Below are 17,465 nucleotides of genomic sequence, written 5' to 3' on the forward strand. Positions count from 1 at the left end.
AAAACGCGATCTCCCGCATTACTTTATTAATCGCTTAAAGTCATACACCTGCCTCTTGGCCGTATATGACCGTATACGTCTGAGAGTCGAGGCGGATTACGGGCGAGCTAACCTCAAAAACGAAAGGGGTAGGACCACCAAACGGGTGTCTCCCGAAATAGAGATGATTCACAACATCGCGACAAATTGACAGCTCGTGGCCTCTCCGCTCGTGCGTCTGTGCATCAACTCGTGCCGTTTGTTTCACGTTTCGTAAATCGATCATCGAAGTAGATTTCGCCAACACTTTACTCTGTATCGTACTCTCTCCTCGATGCTCTCCTCTCGTTCCTCCCGTTTCTCTCTTACGTTTCGTTAAATGCGCGACGTGCCAAAACAATAGGACCGGAGAAAATCAATAGGCAGGCTGTAAGAGGTTAAATAGGGAAACCCATCTGCTACCACTGTTCACGAGACTTTATTAAGTTTCTGCGTTTGGCCAAGTTCGGGACCCTAGAAAATTCGTTCTGACTTCGCATCGACGATTTGCCACGGTTTTTAATTCCTCGCGATGTCACCAGGTCTTTTGTTTTACTTTATTTCTGATCTTTTTCGCTTTTTTTCATCCGCCTAATTTTCTCCAGGAATATTAGATAACATACCCTTTTTCGTATTGTGCCCTTAAGGTCATTTTTTATTTTTTTGTTTTTCGAATCCATCGGGGGAAATATATAAATCGAGTCTCCTTTCTTCGGCGGTGTAGTAATAAATACGTAACACGTCCCGTATCAGTGTTCGATTGACCTTAAATTCTTTGAGGATATCGTCGAAGTAAAATTGTCATGGCTCTTTTTATGGTCTTTTAACGGGTGGGTCATAGTGATTTTTTAAAAGCATATTGGTGATTTATCGGGTAGCGACGTTCGATTAATTTTTAGCCTTTGACGATTATTAAACTACTTTGCAATTCCCCTTCTTTCACGCGTGCCTATTTTTTTCTTTCTTCTTTCTTTTCTGTTGCATTCATTTCATCGGTCTTACTCTAACGCGAATTCTCTGAATAACCCGAAACTACCGAATTCCCTATTCTTTTACTTTTAATAGAATCTTTTACGTTATGGAATGTTATTATGTTTGATAAGTCGTCCGATACAATCGGAATAAACAGAATAACAATGGGATACAAATAAGTTGGTAAAGTAGTAACAGGTTTCCAAACTAAGATTTTTGTAGAACTATATAGGCGTGTATTTATAAAAAATAGGATTTTTTTTTATTTAAAAAAAAAAAGAAACTGTAAATTCTAAACGGTGGAAAGCGTGATGAGAGGAGAAACATTTTCTCATTGCAAATTGCCTTTAATAGGAAAAGGAATGAAAAAAGTTGGTTTAGCGGATGGTGAAACACACAGTTTTCCTATGTTTGCCGTGCACTTTCGGATTTAGAGTTCTTAATTCGCGCGGTGCGTGACCGATGCTCCTCCGCAGATTTATTTCCGTGGAATTGAGCCAGACTCACAATTTAATTATCGCGATCCACTTGGAGCCAGTTGAGAACTCGGCTTTAAGGTTTCATTGAGTTTATCCGAAGTGACGATCTTTATTCTCCGATCGACGCGAATAAAAAGGCCTCGCGGAAGCGGAAGGCCTCGAACAGCCCTCGTGACTCATTTCCAACGGAGATATCGCTCGGGATATTGCCATTCGAATGAATTGCACGATATCCGATCATTCGTAACCCCAAACTTCTTCAAATTTAATTATAATTCGTTTCAAATTCTCCTTTTTTCTTTCTTCCTTTGTCAACAGTATCGGCTAAGAAATGTTTTAAATTCTACCTATATCTCTAGTTCTTTCTATACACACGGTTGGTTATAGGCTAGGAATCCCTAGGCGCAGGATTTAAATTATTTACTAATTATTTAAGTTCATTTATCGCTAAGCCTCGGATGTTTAAGTAATTGATTTTCTAACAGACACAGAGATGAACAATAAACATTTATTTCGCTACTTAAATATTAGTTAATGATAACTAAATATTTGAAATGCATAAATATCCGCGTTTGTTGGACATACTTGTTATTTATATAAATAGCGCTTGTGAGATGTACATTTTTAAAATTTCGTCTTTTTAAAATTGCATATAGAAATTGAATATATGTACCGAAGACGGCAAGCACATGTCTAACATACATTGAAAGAATTTTAAAACGTTCGAAAGAAAATATTCAGAACTTTTCTACTACCAAGAATTGTATTATATTATACGAAGGACTGTGAGTTACATAGAGCGTATCAAATTTGACTAAATAAATCGGTAGTATGTGAAAGTAGATAGTCAGAATAAGATAGAATATATGTACATACATATATGGAAATGACAATCTAAGAGGCATAAAAGTATCGATGCATCATTTCTTCTACGGACGATGATGTAGAAATCAAGATTGCATTATTACCGATGCAGTTATTATTACCGATGTTTAAACGCTTCCATTCAGGAATTAGATATTATTATTCATGCTGTCGATAACTCTGGTAAGCTGAACGGTCGCGCATTTGATTTATTTCGTAGAATTGATTTACTTGCCATTGAAAGCGGATGAATGAACCGAGCAAACTAACTTTATGCTTTCGTACGATTTTCAAGTCGCGAAATCATTACAGGCAATTTAAATTTCTTTAGAATCCTTGTTTATTTGATTTATTACTGTTTTTTATACGATAGTTTCGATTCGAATTCTTCGTTTTCAATTAGAAATTCTACATATCCTCGATAAAATGTTAATGTTGATTTCTTAACGTAGATATTAATGAGAGTATTAGCTGATTGAACGACTAGTTAGTCCAACTGTTATGTAACGTATAATACATTAAACTTGCAGATTAATCAATTCTGAAATAACTATTTAATGTTTGCAATTAAAGAAGAATATACTTATCCGTTGTTTTAATTATCTGCGAAATAATTGGTAGATTCGTAACACATCGAGTACGTAATATTTTAGCCAACATTGCTAAGAAATAGATAACGTAAATGGCATAAATATAAATCGTAGCAACACTATTTTCATCGAGCATTGTGATAAAGAAATGTATTCAGCTTTTGTCAAGTTACTCTATCGTACCACAACGACGATACACGATTATCGTCATCCTTGTAGCTACAATTAGAATAAAATTGAATTTCTCGCCAGAAATTAATCTTTTATCCGTGTATATAGCACAGGGCTATTCGTAGTTTGCGAACGCTTGTATCATTTTTCTTTTCGAAACAAATGCCCGATTAAAACGTTTCATTATAAAAGCTGATGGATCATTGTATGGCAAAAATTGCGTCTGTAAAGGGATTACGCTTTTGTCGAACGGAGTATTCATTTTCGATTATCGATTCATTTTCGTCACGGTTGCGACAAAACATTTGGTTCGGCCAAAACACACGTTTGTGCGTTTGGAAGACACAGTTCCGGTACGAGCTGTATAAATAGAAGCATGCGTATGTCCGGTGCGTGTAGAATATGCGATGCTTCGAAATAACGCGTTCTTTGTGCACGAAATGCGTACGCGCGCGCGATACAGGCAGTGTGCACGAAGTAACTACAGGGTTGCTGTGCGCACGTGTTTCTGCGAAGATCATAATGGAGTTACGCGCCTCGGCCAACAGCCAGCGATGACGGGTAATCGCGTGAAATCGATTTTGTCATCGACTGGTTGAGATTAAGCCGAAATGCGATACTCGGCAGATACAAGTTACGCGTCCGAATAACTTGGAACGTGTCATTTGTAATAACATAAATCAGCGATCGAAACAGAGTTATGGAAGAATTGTAATAGCTTCTATTTAAAACATGGATTGTACAACTTCTTTTAGAACACGTTGTCACGTTCGAAGTTCCAATGAGAAGAGACAAAGGAAAGTTCTTGAAAATAAGTTTTACTTTGAACAGAACGTGTAAAATGTAGAACTAAAAGTGTTTCCATAAGAGGAACAGGTATTTCGTTTATGGAGATTTAAAAAGTTCTCTGTTATAGTAACAAACATTGAATACTATTCGATGAATAGTACTACGAAGCGGTATTAAATAATTATTACAGTCACATTGATATTTCGAATATGTAATTTACGTAGACAATTCACAGTTCAATGTTTATTTGTGTTATATACAAGTATTGTACTAATGTAATATACTATTCGTATGTTTATTGAATAAAAGATACGAAAATCGTGATATAAGTAATTATTATTTTTGTATGAAATATAAGCCGCTATTTTTCCGTTTAAGGTTTCGTTTTTCGAAAATAAAGTTCGAACGTGTTTAGTTAAGAATTGGCGCGATACCTGCGTACGATAAATATTCAAATTTATTTTTCTCGAAGGGAATCACGTCGTGCCGGCTTTTACATGTTATCTGACCGGACCCTATGTTACAGGATTGCTATTGTATTTCAGTTTATAATTTTCATCTTTTATGATTTTCATATCTTCTATTCGATAAACACGTGAATAATATGTTATTATATCGTTATGTATAAAACTAGTACTTCGTCCGTTTGGTACTTTTATCTATCGTACGTGATCTTGTTTAATACACGTTCTAATACAGCTTGTGTCCATGGAACTTTTATTATACAGATTCTAAAATATCTGTTCACTTGTTAACATTTGTTTGCATAAATATTTCACAAGAACAGATATTTTCCTAAACGAAACATACAAATTGGAACATAATTCTTTTAAAAACGAAAGATAAATGTCTATTTTGATCTCCGGTGTAAACGTTTTGCGTTCGGACGTTTCATATGCTCTGCCATTGTTATCTTGTTTCGTCGTTACATCACGTTATCGTTATCGTCATCGTTATCGTTGTTCTTGTTATTATAATAATATTACACTACACATTCCATTTGCATTCTTTTATTCGAGCTTGATGCGTTTTGTTCTCTGTCGTTGCAACTTATTTACTATTTATTCCTGTGTTATTACGATTAAATAATTAGGGGGAAATAGTTAGAGGAAACAAAACGTTGAAACAAGAATGGAAAAGAATAGAGAAAGATGCGTAGAACATCAAAGAAACATTAAAAATTTCATAGGATATCGTCGGTGGATAGAAATCAAAATGTTTCAACGTTGATAACCCCTGGTTCACGTGTTTATATGAATCTAATATTATTCAAATGATATACATGGCACTATTCAGCATTGACGCGTATCGTCAAACATTTTCGTATTATCTGTGTGAAAGGTCTGCGTAATTTTGGATGATCATGTAATTTCACGGTCATTTATTTAATATTCGTATATTTCCCCCGTCAGATTCGTTCCTATTCCGTGGCTCCGTTTCCCTCGAAGGAAACAAACGACTTCGTTACGGGATCATTATGGCGATTGGTGAACCACATTGAGACGAAGTGGACTCTCGGAACCAATTATACGCCTTGTTACATTTAATCCTCATTAACAGGTTACGTCGCTAGTTTATATGTATAGTATATCAGCGATGCTGATAACAATAATAATAGTATCTCGATATCTTGGTGTTAAGAAGAGTAACAGGAATAATGGTTATTTAAAAAGAAAAAAAGAATTGCGGGAAGATCGATGAATCGATTTCGATTCGACGACACGTTGTTTGAGAGACACTGTTTGTCACGAATGCACGATCTTGCACGATGCACGCCGAGACAACGGTATGCCTCGTTACTTTTTCTGCGACATTACACGGACTGCTAAGGAATTTATTTAAAAGGGGACGATTGTTCCATTAAATTGCCTTCTTGGGAATAAAAGTGCATCGTTGTCCGTAGACAATGTTGTCATCAAGAAGGATTTCCTGATGTTCAGAAGGCAACGGTGATATTTCGATAAGATTGTGGAAAGCGAATTTCTTGCTATCTATCACGCTGTGGAGAAAGTAGATAATCGTATAATGTTTATTGTACAACGTATATATAATGTTTAATGTATTTATTATAAATAACTATAGTATTTAGTATTTAATATTTAGGTACAAAGACTCGTGTAGTAAGTATACATGTGAAAATTGCTCTTTACGAACGTGAATAGGAAAATGAATAGAAATGAATCGCAGATTCCTCTGCCGTTATACCGTCGCTTTACTTTTATTTCATAAAGTCGTTGTCGTCAGGTATGCTCGTGTCTGCTTTCGATTTTTCTCATTTCTTATTCGTATGGTTACGCAAATTACGGACTGGACCTTTCATGATAAGGTAAGGCTCGTTTTTCTGTGACAAAGCCAACGATCGAAACTTGCGTGTATCGTATAATTTGGACATACTCGTACAATTATTTCTAACTTGTTATATTATACACGGAGATATTCATCGGAGCGATGCAGGAAGATTTGACGTTTTAATTAATGCGTATACGCGCAGATTTCGTTAAACCAGCAGCTATAGAAATTAAATAGAACGCAAAATAAAGTGTCTCGGCTAATTGCTTTTTCGATCGTACCGAGAAACGCATTTGCTGTGCATGTAAATCGATTCAAAGAAAAATGTAAGCGCCTCAGCGATGGATTTTACGTCTAATCGGTATCTAAAATGTAAAGATATACTTTCGCTTATTTGATATTCAACCCCTGTAACTATAGAACTTTGTTTGCTTCTTTTACCATGAAAGTATATATATATATACTTTTATGCAAAACAATATTCTTCTTCTTCCGTTCCGTCTCTTTAAGAATAAAAATATCATTTCTATTTTCAGTTATCACGTTGCGGTAATAATTATTATACAGATACTTGACGTACGCTTGCGTGATACGCAAGAAACTTTACCAAATGGCCTTGTTGGTTATCGAAATTGCTAGTTCGTGATATTTGTCCATTGTCATCGTCGCTCACCTGTTTAGCCGCGACTTATTTTCATTTTCTTAGCGGTATGTTCATCCCCACGATCCATCCGGGCGTCACATTTAATCCAAGATCACCCTTGTTTGCGCAGTTTTAGGTTACAACGCGTCTAATGGATTATCCGTACATTCGGCTCAAAGTACCTTTCACTCCGTTGTCATCGATTCAATGGAGGTCCGTGTGCTACACATAAAAATAACAATGATTCGATGTTTACTCAACTTATTAGACGATTTTACCGTGCTCCGTAAGATCAGGGTGGAACATTTCAGCCGACGTTCCGATCCTACGCACAAGTAACTGGCTTTTAGCGTCGACGATCTTTTCGAAACTGTTCCATTTTGCTCCTTTTTCGCGAAAGCGCTCGAAAAATGTTCTCTGTTTAGATCTGATTGGATCGGAAGAGAAAATGACAAAATCTACTTCGAAATTTCCGCCAAAAAATTAAACTTAAGTCGCAAGTAACGTAAGAAGCAACTATATTAGACTGTATCAGAAGTTAATGCAGGCATGCGATTCAACGTTCGATTGTCTATTGCTCACTTATCCAGCTTACCATTAGACAGCCGTCGTTTTCCACAAATTCGCTCGTATCTTCTTTGAGAGTCGTCGAACGTTCGAAAATCGCATGGATTAGAATCCTAAATCAATTTTAACCGGCCGAGACCATCGAGATCAGAGAGCAGAATCGACAACGAAATTGCAGTCTATCGAGAGATCGTCTATTGATCGGTTGTGAAAGGCAGGCAAGCCATTAATCGCAAAATTTTGCGGAAATGCGCAAGACATTCGGGAACGGGATGACGAGAGGGTGACGAGAGAGGGTCGATGGTACGAGGCGCGTGCCGATTGATCGGATTTACAGCCGGTTAGATTCTCTCTCGTAACGTAGCTACGTGTGCAACAAGCCCGTTATAAGATTACCCGTTATGAGCCGTGGCTTTATTAGTTATCTCTCGCGTCCTTTTTTACGACGGCCCAAGAGGCCCTTTATTACATATTGTTCGGCTCGATCATTCCATCGACCGCGCATTGTTGTCTCCGCTTTTCGACAGACTTGCTCGTTACACGTGGAAATTGCAGCGCTACCGGCGATAAACACTATCGAAAGCGAAGTTTATCGATGAATAAGTGGCCTCGAGTAAATTATTGCAAATAATCGGTGTCGTAAGCAATCGAGGCTGAAAAATTACACGGTTCATGGGGCTAGGGATCGTCGTGTCTTCGTCCAAAATCTTGTTAATTACGATCGATGTCGTCGGGTGAAGATAAAGGTCGAGAAATATATTAATAAGGCATATAATCGATTACATCGAATAATAATATATCATTTTCATTATCGAATATATCTATTTGTCAGTGGATATATTCCGATGAGAGGGAAAGCGTCCTTATCGATTACGAAAACGTATTTTTTCCGATGTTCTTGTAAAATTAATTCGATGGGTGGCATTGCCTTGCCAAATTTAAATTTCGGAAAAATATTGTACACGCGCTAACTCGATAAATACTAAATTACCACGTGAAACAGGCTATCCTGAAACTGATCGTGCAAGAACTTTGCACAGCTGCCACACCCCGCGGTCCATCGAGGACCTTGACGCCGAAGCTGGCCTTCCGGGTTATAAAATCCAGAATTTATTCCATCTCTATCCTCGGTGTTTCTCTCGGACCTTGCGACGAGTCTCTCGACGCTCGCGAACGTACAGTACGGGACAGTAAAGGTAGGCAGAGAAAAAAAGACAAAGAGAGAAGGGGCGAAGGTGAAAGAGAAGGGCCAAGAGAGAGGTAAAAAAATGCACCTGTACATGCGAGAAATAGAATCCCCGACTGTCATTGCGGCCACGTAGTTACGTGTACGTGAATATCATGGGAGGGTGCGACATCGGGGGTTGAAATGTGTAGGTATATGGAGCCAACATCACCGGAGCGTCTCGGCGTTGGAGGCGCCAAAGCGTCGCGGCGCCACCCCCGGCGCCCGCCATAACGCCGCCAGCACCCACCTCCCTCGATTCTCTACAACTCCTATCTTCCCTACTCTTCCTCGTTCTAGCGTTCTCCATTCCCTTTGCATCTCTTCTCTTGCCTTTTTTTCTCTCTCTCTCGAACCGTCCTCTCTTTTCGTTCATCTGTGCTTCTTTCATATCGCTTTTTGTTTATTTCTTTCTCTACGGTTATCCCGATGATTAATAATCGTATCAAATCGATCTTTATGTATCGTAACGGTGATTTTATAAATAATATTATCGAGTAAGCCGAAGGATTGTGCGTCTGACAAAGTGGTAATGACAAAGATAGGGAAATCTGTAGCGAAGGGTTAATGGCTAACTCGTAAAGTCTTCCAAACGTTCGACGATTCTTCTTTCGTTTTATAGAATATCTACTTTTTCTCTCGTCATCTTGTCTTTGTACAAGCTTCGTCCGTTAATTGTCGTCTTCGAGTTCGATGTTTGTTCTCGGGGATGCTGAATTTTGCGAAAATCTCGTCGGCGCCGTCTTGCCTGTTGTCTCGCGAAAATAGAGTTCTCCTGGTCCTCCGACATTTCAGCCGATCCGTAAACCCTCTCGGCCAACGTACTTTTTCCTTCTTTCTTTTTCCTTCTCTGTCGCGTGTCAGAAGAGTCCCGGCTGCACCTGTTCTACCTCTGGAAGAAAATTTTCCCCTTCCCTCCACCCTCCATCTTCCGCCTTTCCTCTCGAAGAAGTTAATACTCGCTCGATGCGTTGCACGACGGAGTTATCGATATGATTTCTTTCCGGCCGTTTCTTCCCTTTGTTCTGGCCAAGAATAATTCAGTGCTTCTGTATCTGTTATTCAAATTGTGGCCGCGTTTTTCGCGCGTCTCACGCCGCGCGCCGGCTTTGAATTTCAAATCCGACGAATCACACGATAGATCGATCACTCGAAGTAAGAGCGACAGGATTTAGTTTTAGATATTCATACCTGTGACTTTGCGTTCGATGGCACGATGGCATTTTGTCCAAGTTCCTACTTTTCCTTCTACTTTGTTCTATCTCGAATGAAATATTTTAATCGATCGAATACTAAATCGCAACAAAGTACGATAATGTAAAGAGATAAAAAGTAATTGGTTTACTTTGATTAGTTTTCAGAAGTGCCTGAGAAAGAAGCTGCAAGAGTTGTAGACACACACGCACACAGGAGGAACGAAGTATTCCGCGACGTAAGAGAGAAACGATTTTAAACTGTAAGTACCAACGATTCGAGCAGTCAGTTCCGATTTGCAAATCACGTTTGCTCGGTGGCCGGTTCGCTTTCTCGTCGAGATCCTCGTAAAGCTTTACACGCTTCTGCGGCCTCTTCTCCGACTTTCTTCGTCCCTCTCGGTCGACTATGAGTCAGGCGAATCGTGAAAGTGTCTACTACCCCCGCGGCATCCCATAAACTCACCCCTGAGGACCCTGCCCTCGCGTCAAGTCCACGAATTTATCTCTATTCCGCGAGACAGCCGGCCGAACGATCCTTCCTGCAACCAATATGGAATACTTCTGGCCCATAAGCCCGAAAACGCGATACTTAATTGCGACAAATATGGCCCATAAAATTTGAATAGGCATCCGGCATGATGAACGAGGGTTCTTCGGGTCACACGCACCTTTTCCAGCGAATCGGTTGGAGGCTGATTCCGTGGTTTTATATACGACACGGATCTGAATCGGTACATTCTTTCGGTAATATTAAGTTTATTAAGAGAAGACAATGACTTTTTATTCGTAAAAAGATTTCGTATATGTTTGGTAAGCTTGAAACTTTTTTGAAACGGACAAAAATTCAGCTGGTGGATCGTAGTGGATACGGGGCGTGGAGACGAGGATGAAGTTCAGGTAGAGCATGGACGAGTTTCGCGAAATTAAATTCTTGAGGGAAGGTTGAAATTTTTGGCTCGAAGGGTTAGAAGCGAAAGTTGGCGTCTCTTGTTCTTAGAATTATTTGGAAATTTGTACGAACAACGTCCGTGAAAAGTGAATCTAGTGCTATGACGCAATACGTCGATACAGTCGAATTTCCCATATAGTATCTTTCATAAATCAAGTATAGAGTGCTAAACGAACCGTTGCGAACGGCGCCAAAAGTCGAAGATCTCTGCCGACTGATTTCGCTCGTATCTCGTTAAAGTATCTATATTCTCTGTTTCGTGGTGGTTGATCTATCTACGCATCTGTCGTGCTTTGCACGCCAACGGTGTTTAGCGTGCGTTGAATTTGTTTACTATTTCGTATCGCTATTGGCGTCGTTTTAGGACTTCGATCATAAATTGTATAGTTTATTACCCGAAAGATACATCGGAAAATATATCGTATCAGCGTATCTTGTCGAACATGAATTTTTATGACAGCAGTAATCGCGTATCGTTGTCGAATAATTTGTATTATTTGTATTCGATGTTTACGGAGTTTAGAACGATTACCGATACGAATTGACCGTGACCAGCGACACAGATCGCCTACGAAGAGTTAAGATTCTTAATATCGAGCAGATGTCGGACATCCAATTATCGCTTCCGCGTTTTATATTTTTTCATCTGCCTAAGTAAGATATTTAAACGATATTTAATAGAAACAGAATAATCGCATTCACTCGGAAGCGAGCGTAGCGCAGAAATAAAAAAAAATTTGAGTTTTTGAGGCGGCTAATTTGGCTGTTGGCAAGAACGCGATTCGACACATTGATTTATCATGATGCACGAGGACACCGTTCAGAATACGCGTATCTCGGTGAGGTTAAACAAGCAGCCAATGGTAATGGTCCAGACATTTTGGCGCCGACGATACGAACTGTTGTACAAAGTCGTCTACTAACAAACAACCAGCGCGCCAAGTCTGATCCATACAGCACTTCCGGTTTTGCTGACGACCGGCTGGAAGTTGAGATGGCGAGTTTACGTAACCTCGAGCTGCCGCGTTCCTCTTTCCTTTTTACTTTCCTTCTCTTCCCCTTTTTTTTCTTTTTATCTCCTCGTTAAATTCTCATTGACCTTTGTTAACTGCAGGGAACATTAAATTTTTACAATGTTTCATACTATAATCGCTTGTATAACTACGGTGGATTATCTTTCAATCTAAAATCTCTTTAAACAATATAGCAAGTTCCATCTTCTACTTATAAGAAAGTGTATAAATCGTAGTAGTTGCAAATATATATCGCCCAGTCTCTCGAAAAATAGCGTGAAATGTTTCAGAATATGTATAAATGTTATATTCCATATATATCGAAGACGAACGATACCGAGCGTGCTTAATGAAAACGTACTTTTAAAAAGGTTGACGCGCGTGCGGCCACCGTGTCACGTTGCCCGATTAACGGTATCTCTAAGCTCGACCATGGTGTATCGACTTGGACGAAGCGGCACTTTCGGGAACAAAATTTTGCATCAGAAGTCGGGGCCATATGGATTTAGGGCGGGCGGTAAGTTGGATCGACAGGCGCATTGTCAGTGCGATTAATCGAACGATAAGTTCGACCGTATACGAAGAGAGTGATTGACGCTACCACGATAAGGCTTGATGGCTCCGAGAGAGGGACAGTCCAATCGAGAAAATAAGAGAGACGCGGAAGGAGTGAACAAAAACCGTGAAAAAGGGATACTCTCAGCGAGGTTCTTAGCTTTGTCCCTGAAGAAAACCACCCCACGTGTTCCCGCTCTACCTTTTTCCTATCTTCCTTCCTCTTATCCACTTGCTCCTACGTTTAACAGAGTAAATCGTATCCACCCTCGTCGTGTTTCACAATTGTTTCGGACCACCTTGCGGCTCCCTTAAACGTGTTTCGATAGCGAAACCTGGTAGTTTCCCCTCGTTCTCTTCGAATCTCTGACGCTGTCGTTCGAAGGAAATTCAAGTTTCTACTTAATTCTAGGTCCGCTAATAACCCGGGCTTTTGCTTAAATTTTATAAATATTATTTGCATGGAAGATTCGTAGTTTGTAGTAACTCCGAGATGATTGAATCGTGTATCGCGAGAAAGAAATAAAACAGCCTTTACTGCATTCGCGCACAATATTATACTGCTTCACGCTTCGATCTTCTCTACTTCTCTGGAACTAATCCATTTTTGGCCCTAGAAGGGTGAATCATCCCTTGTACCGTGACATTTCGTTGAATTTCGCCTCAACCGCTTAATGGATAACAGAACATTCATGGAACAGCAGCATTTCGACAATTTCCTCCTTAAAATTATCGAAATAAAGTTACAATCGATTTTGCTGTTATCGTATACCTTTGAGATATATAACACGAGATATCTCGCTGACGGTACGTTGACAAAGACAAACGATAATTTAGTTTAATAATTTAATAATTTAATTTATCAATTTATTACTTACTTGAGTCGGGGAGTTAAGGAAAGTAAGGAGCAAAATGTCGATCGTTGACGAAAGGAAGATCCTGTCCTTGCTTGCGAAGGATGCAAGGTGTTATCATCCCCGTACTGTTTTGCAAGCATTCATGGTCAGCTAGCTGACGTTCGAACGAAAGTGCCGCTGCATAAATTGCCTGTACATCTCAATTCACCCCCCGGGATGGTGACCATTCTCTTACACGTCGTGCTCCCGAGTGACACTCTCCTGCCCCTCGATGGCTGACCTCCCTCCTGCGAACTCGCATTACCATCCCTTTGCACCCCCTCGTCTGTTATAGCTCGATCCTCGTCCAACCTTTTGTACGCTTGCTTGTTTAAATTCGGCCCCAAGAAAATTACCAAAATCGTTATGAAAATTTTCGACTGATCCGGGAATCTCAAAGCTCGTCTTCCTTTGACAAGAGGTTAATCGAACGAATTGGCCCTATCCAAAGCGAAAGATTGCACGCTGTTTCTCCCCCTCTCCGGAATATTAGATTCTTTTTGGATTTTACTTACAGGGTTTACATACAGAAACAGTTCACGGAGTTTTCATTAATGAAATAGCTTTGGGTTAGTCACACTTATTTTTCATATCGAAACAATCATCATAATCGAGCTTGTATCGTTCTCCCAAAATTTATATTATTCGTCGTATCAAAAGAGGAGAAGCTGGAACTTTCTTTAATTATCAAAGCCCAAGGAAAACTTCCATCGTCTCATAGTCAAGACAAAAAGACGAAGAAAACGGTACCGCGAGATGATTCTTTGATACATTTTTCAAAAAATGTTACTCGACAACTTCGTTTAAATTACCAAAAATCAAGACAAATTTTCATACCAGCTGATCAGCTCGAAGTTAAAAAAAAAAAAAAAAAAAAAAAAAATATGAAGAAGATCGTGGCGAAAGATAGCTAGATATTGTTAACTGAAATTTCAACAAAAGCGTTGTTCTTTCTGGCGCGTATGTATGCGTGCGCGACGATGCCCAAGAGGGGTGGCTGGATCGCTGGATGCGACTCAAACTCAGTGGGGGTAGAAGGAAAACTACCACCATCGATGTCGACCAATCGCCGTGTTGAGTCAACGTCGTTCTATCGGCGCATGTGCATCCTCTCTGGTGGTGTCTTTGGTTTGGGTACCGCGCGCAAGGCCGCAGACCTATCACTTCTTTGGCGACAGCCGTCGGGGTAACATCCTTGTTCTCGTCCTAGTCCTCGTCCTTGCATTACCCCTCAACATCACGAGTACCAAACTTCTCTCTCGGTCTCTTCAGTTTCAATTTCAAATTCGTTTCTCCTATTATCTCCTTGTTTCCTCCGTTCGTTTTCCTTTGCTCTTCTATATTTGTTCGTTTCTCATCCTTTCTTTCCTTCTTTCGTTACGGGAATTTGTTTATCCTCGGTCGAAGGTCCCCGTTGACTCTGTTAAAATCATCCGTCGACGCGTCGTTTGGTTTGTTTTCGTCGCTAGTTTTCCAATTTTCTTCGGGGACGACTTGATTTTTGATTTTGTTACGATTTAAGATAAGTTCTTTCCTCTCCGAGTATTTTTCAAATTTTCTTTCATCGTTCGCAACTTGGGTGTCGATTCAGTGTCTTTGGTTTGGAAATTTGGAGGCTTCTTTCGAGATTTGCCTCTGTCCTGGGTACTTCACATTTTTCGAGGTAACAAATTTTTTATTTCTTCTGAACCCTTTTTACGTTTGATAATTCTGACTTCGATTACTTCAACTGCGTATAATACGTATTATATTTTTATCCCAGAGAAATAGAACTTCTCTCAAATGTTTATCTTCTTATTTTTCCGAATCTTGGAAATCATAAATTTCGAAAGAATCGTTTCCTCGTTTTCAAACACAGAGAAACGTAACTTCGTTCGAGGAAGTTTGCCCACGTTTACTCAACGTTTATTTCGAAAATAATTTACGTCGGTATTGCTTGTAATCGGTAATCGTAGGGCTGTCGCGACAGGAAAACATCTCCCGTGCCTTAAAGTGCCGTCCAAATTCGACCTGGTGACAATAAGCTAACGCTTTCATTTCACCTTGTTCTTTTCTTCTTTCTTTTTGTGGAAAAGGCCGTCCACGCTACTCTCGTGACTCGTACAGATGACTATCTCGACTGGTCAGAGCCTTACCGAAACTGTGATCTTTTTAACCGGTCGAACTCACCGTTCGCAGAGTTTCGATCGAAAAATTTCGTTTCACCTTTCGAGCTTACTTTTACGAATTGGCTTCGTGCCCGTTGTGCGCGAACCAGTTGCCTTAATTCGAGTTTAAGGGTCATTGAAACTTTATCCCTATCCCGACATTCTCCTCCCCTATTCTCCCTCGGATTTTTAACGAAATTTCGACGAAAACCTCGTCCGTCCTCTCCTGTGCCTTTCGAACTTCACGAAACTTCTCTCTCTCTCTCTCTCTTTGTTCTTTTTATTGCGAAATTGAAACTAGTGTCAAACACGCGCTCTTACACATACACACCGATACAATCGTCGCAAAGAAGGAGCAAAACGGTGAGAAAGAAATTTCTGAAGTTTTTTGAACTGCTTTGTGCCGTTTCGTACGAAAATCCAGCGACAAACGGAAGAAACTCTGTAATCCAAATGGAAATCGAGACGAACGAGTGCAACATGAGTTTCGACCGGTGAGTAAAAATCGCATGCGTGTACACGTGTTGTTGATATTTTGTAGTACGTATCTTATGGTAATATTGGTAATTTTATTTCGCTTGATCTCTTTTCTGTGCGTTGGTTAGTTCTGTTAAATCTAGGATAAATGTTGCTTCACCGAACTTTCATTCTGTTTCAAATATGAATTTTCTGTTGCTATGAATATTGGCTTATCGGGCTTGTTAATCGAGTAACAAGCTTTACTCATTAGCGATATTCCGATTGAAAAATTTGAAATCGATTCTTCAAAAGTTTGATAAAGATTTCTACGTTGGAGAAATGTCGTGACAGGTATTCGAATGGAAACGTTAGTCAGGAAATTTTTCTGCATCTGTTTGGTGATATTAAAAAAGTGCGCCAATTTTAGTTGAAAAGATATTTACGCATGCAAAGACTGCATTAGAACGAACAAGACAATTTTAGAAATGTGTTAAAAGTTTTATTATATGTACGATAGTCGCGGAATCGATCGGAAATTCCGCGAAACTTATCTCTGTCTCGAATAATCTTAGCAAAGTTTATTCGTTCGTGATATTATAAAAAAAACCGGGAAGAAAAAAATGATAAGTTTCCTGGACAAGCGAACAAACGAGACTCTTTCATCCGAACAAAGCAATTGATTGCCGTGAAACAATCAAGATAGGAGACTCAATTATCGGGAGGGATGAATCGCAACAGACGATCTCGAAGGTCTCGAAATCAGATAGTATAATGCGAGGGTCAACTTTCCTCCCTTCGTCGAAGTCGTCGAACAGGGAGGGGGTGGTAATGGTCAGAATAGAGGGGTTTGCAAGAGTATATTTTTTAGGCCACAATTAAATCGTTCTTCCGGATAAATCTAAATAGTGGGTTTCCTGTCAACCGAACCCCATGCTTTTGTGACCAATTAGTGGCTTGGCGAATCGCAATTATGCCACGTATTGTGTTTCACGTGGCAACCTAGGGGGTTGAAAAGTATAAGTCGCTAGAATTTGGGGTTCACGGGGTAGTTATTAACCGTGATAACGCATTAACTCGATGATTACTCTATGATCGATCTATTTGCGATATAAGGTTTAATATTAACGTTATAATACAAGATTTGTCTAATTCAATGGTACCAAAGTTTCTATCGTTTAATTTTCTAAGTTTCTGTATGTTATTTCGAACGCAACTTAAGTACCAAATTTTACCGCTTAGTCGATATTTTTAATAGAGAATAACAAAGATTTCCACAGGAAATTTTATAGAAATATCTATCTCTCTGAACGGTACCGTACTAATGTCAAAGAATATTTAAGTATTTCCCAATATATCCGTCGTACTTTGTTCGTTTTCCTTGAAACAAGCTCATCAACGCACCAAATACCCCGGGTTCGACCGAACTAGCCCAGAATCTAGCCTTCTGAAGACTCTAACTGACCGTTTCCATACCGCAGAAACGACCACTTCCTATCTCTGCTTCTCACGAGTGCTCGACGAAAACAGAGAATTTGTTCCAGCTCGCACGTTGTTCGAATTTTCCACGGCTGGTTTACGGGGGTGTGTTACTGGGGCAATAGTGCGCAGAAGCTCCGAGCATCCCCGGTGTGAATTCACTAGCA

General features: G+C 39.6%; 1 protein-coding gene across 8 annotated transcripts in view; it reads left to right on the forward strand.

The window, feature by feature from the left end:
* Rhea (Talin_middle and talin-RS domain-containing protein rhea) overlaps positions 1-17,465 on the forward strand; it is a 157,235-nt gene that overhangs the window by 9,434 nt on the left and 130,336 nt on the right. For 6 of the 8 annotated variants that reach the window (XR_011800809.1, XR_011800808.1, XR_011800807.1 and 3 more), the window contains exon 2: positions 9,962-10,063. The exons of 1 other annotated variant lie outside the window; for it this stretch is intronic. The gene's annotated coding sequence lies outside the window, so the exon portion shown is untranslated. Of the gene's footprint in view, positions 1-9,961; positions 10,064-15,728; positions 15,858-17,465 lie in introns of those variants that run through there. One more of the 8 variants, XR_011800812.1, reaches the window with a different exon arrangement.

The sequence above is a fragment of the Bombus fervidus genome, chromosome 10 (genome assembly GCF_041682495.2).
Source record: "Bombus fervidus isolate BK054 chromosome 10, iyBomFerv1, whole genome shotgun sequence".
NCBI lineage: Eukaryota > Metazoa > Arthropoda > Insecta > Hymenoptera > Apidae > Bombus > Bombus fervidus.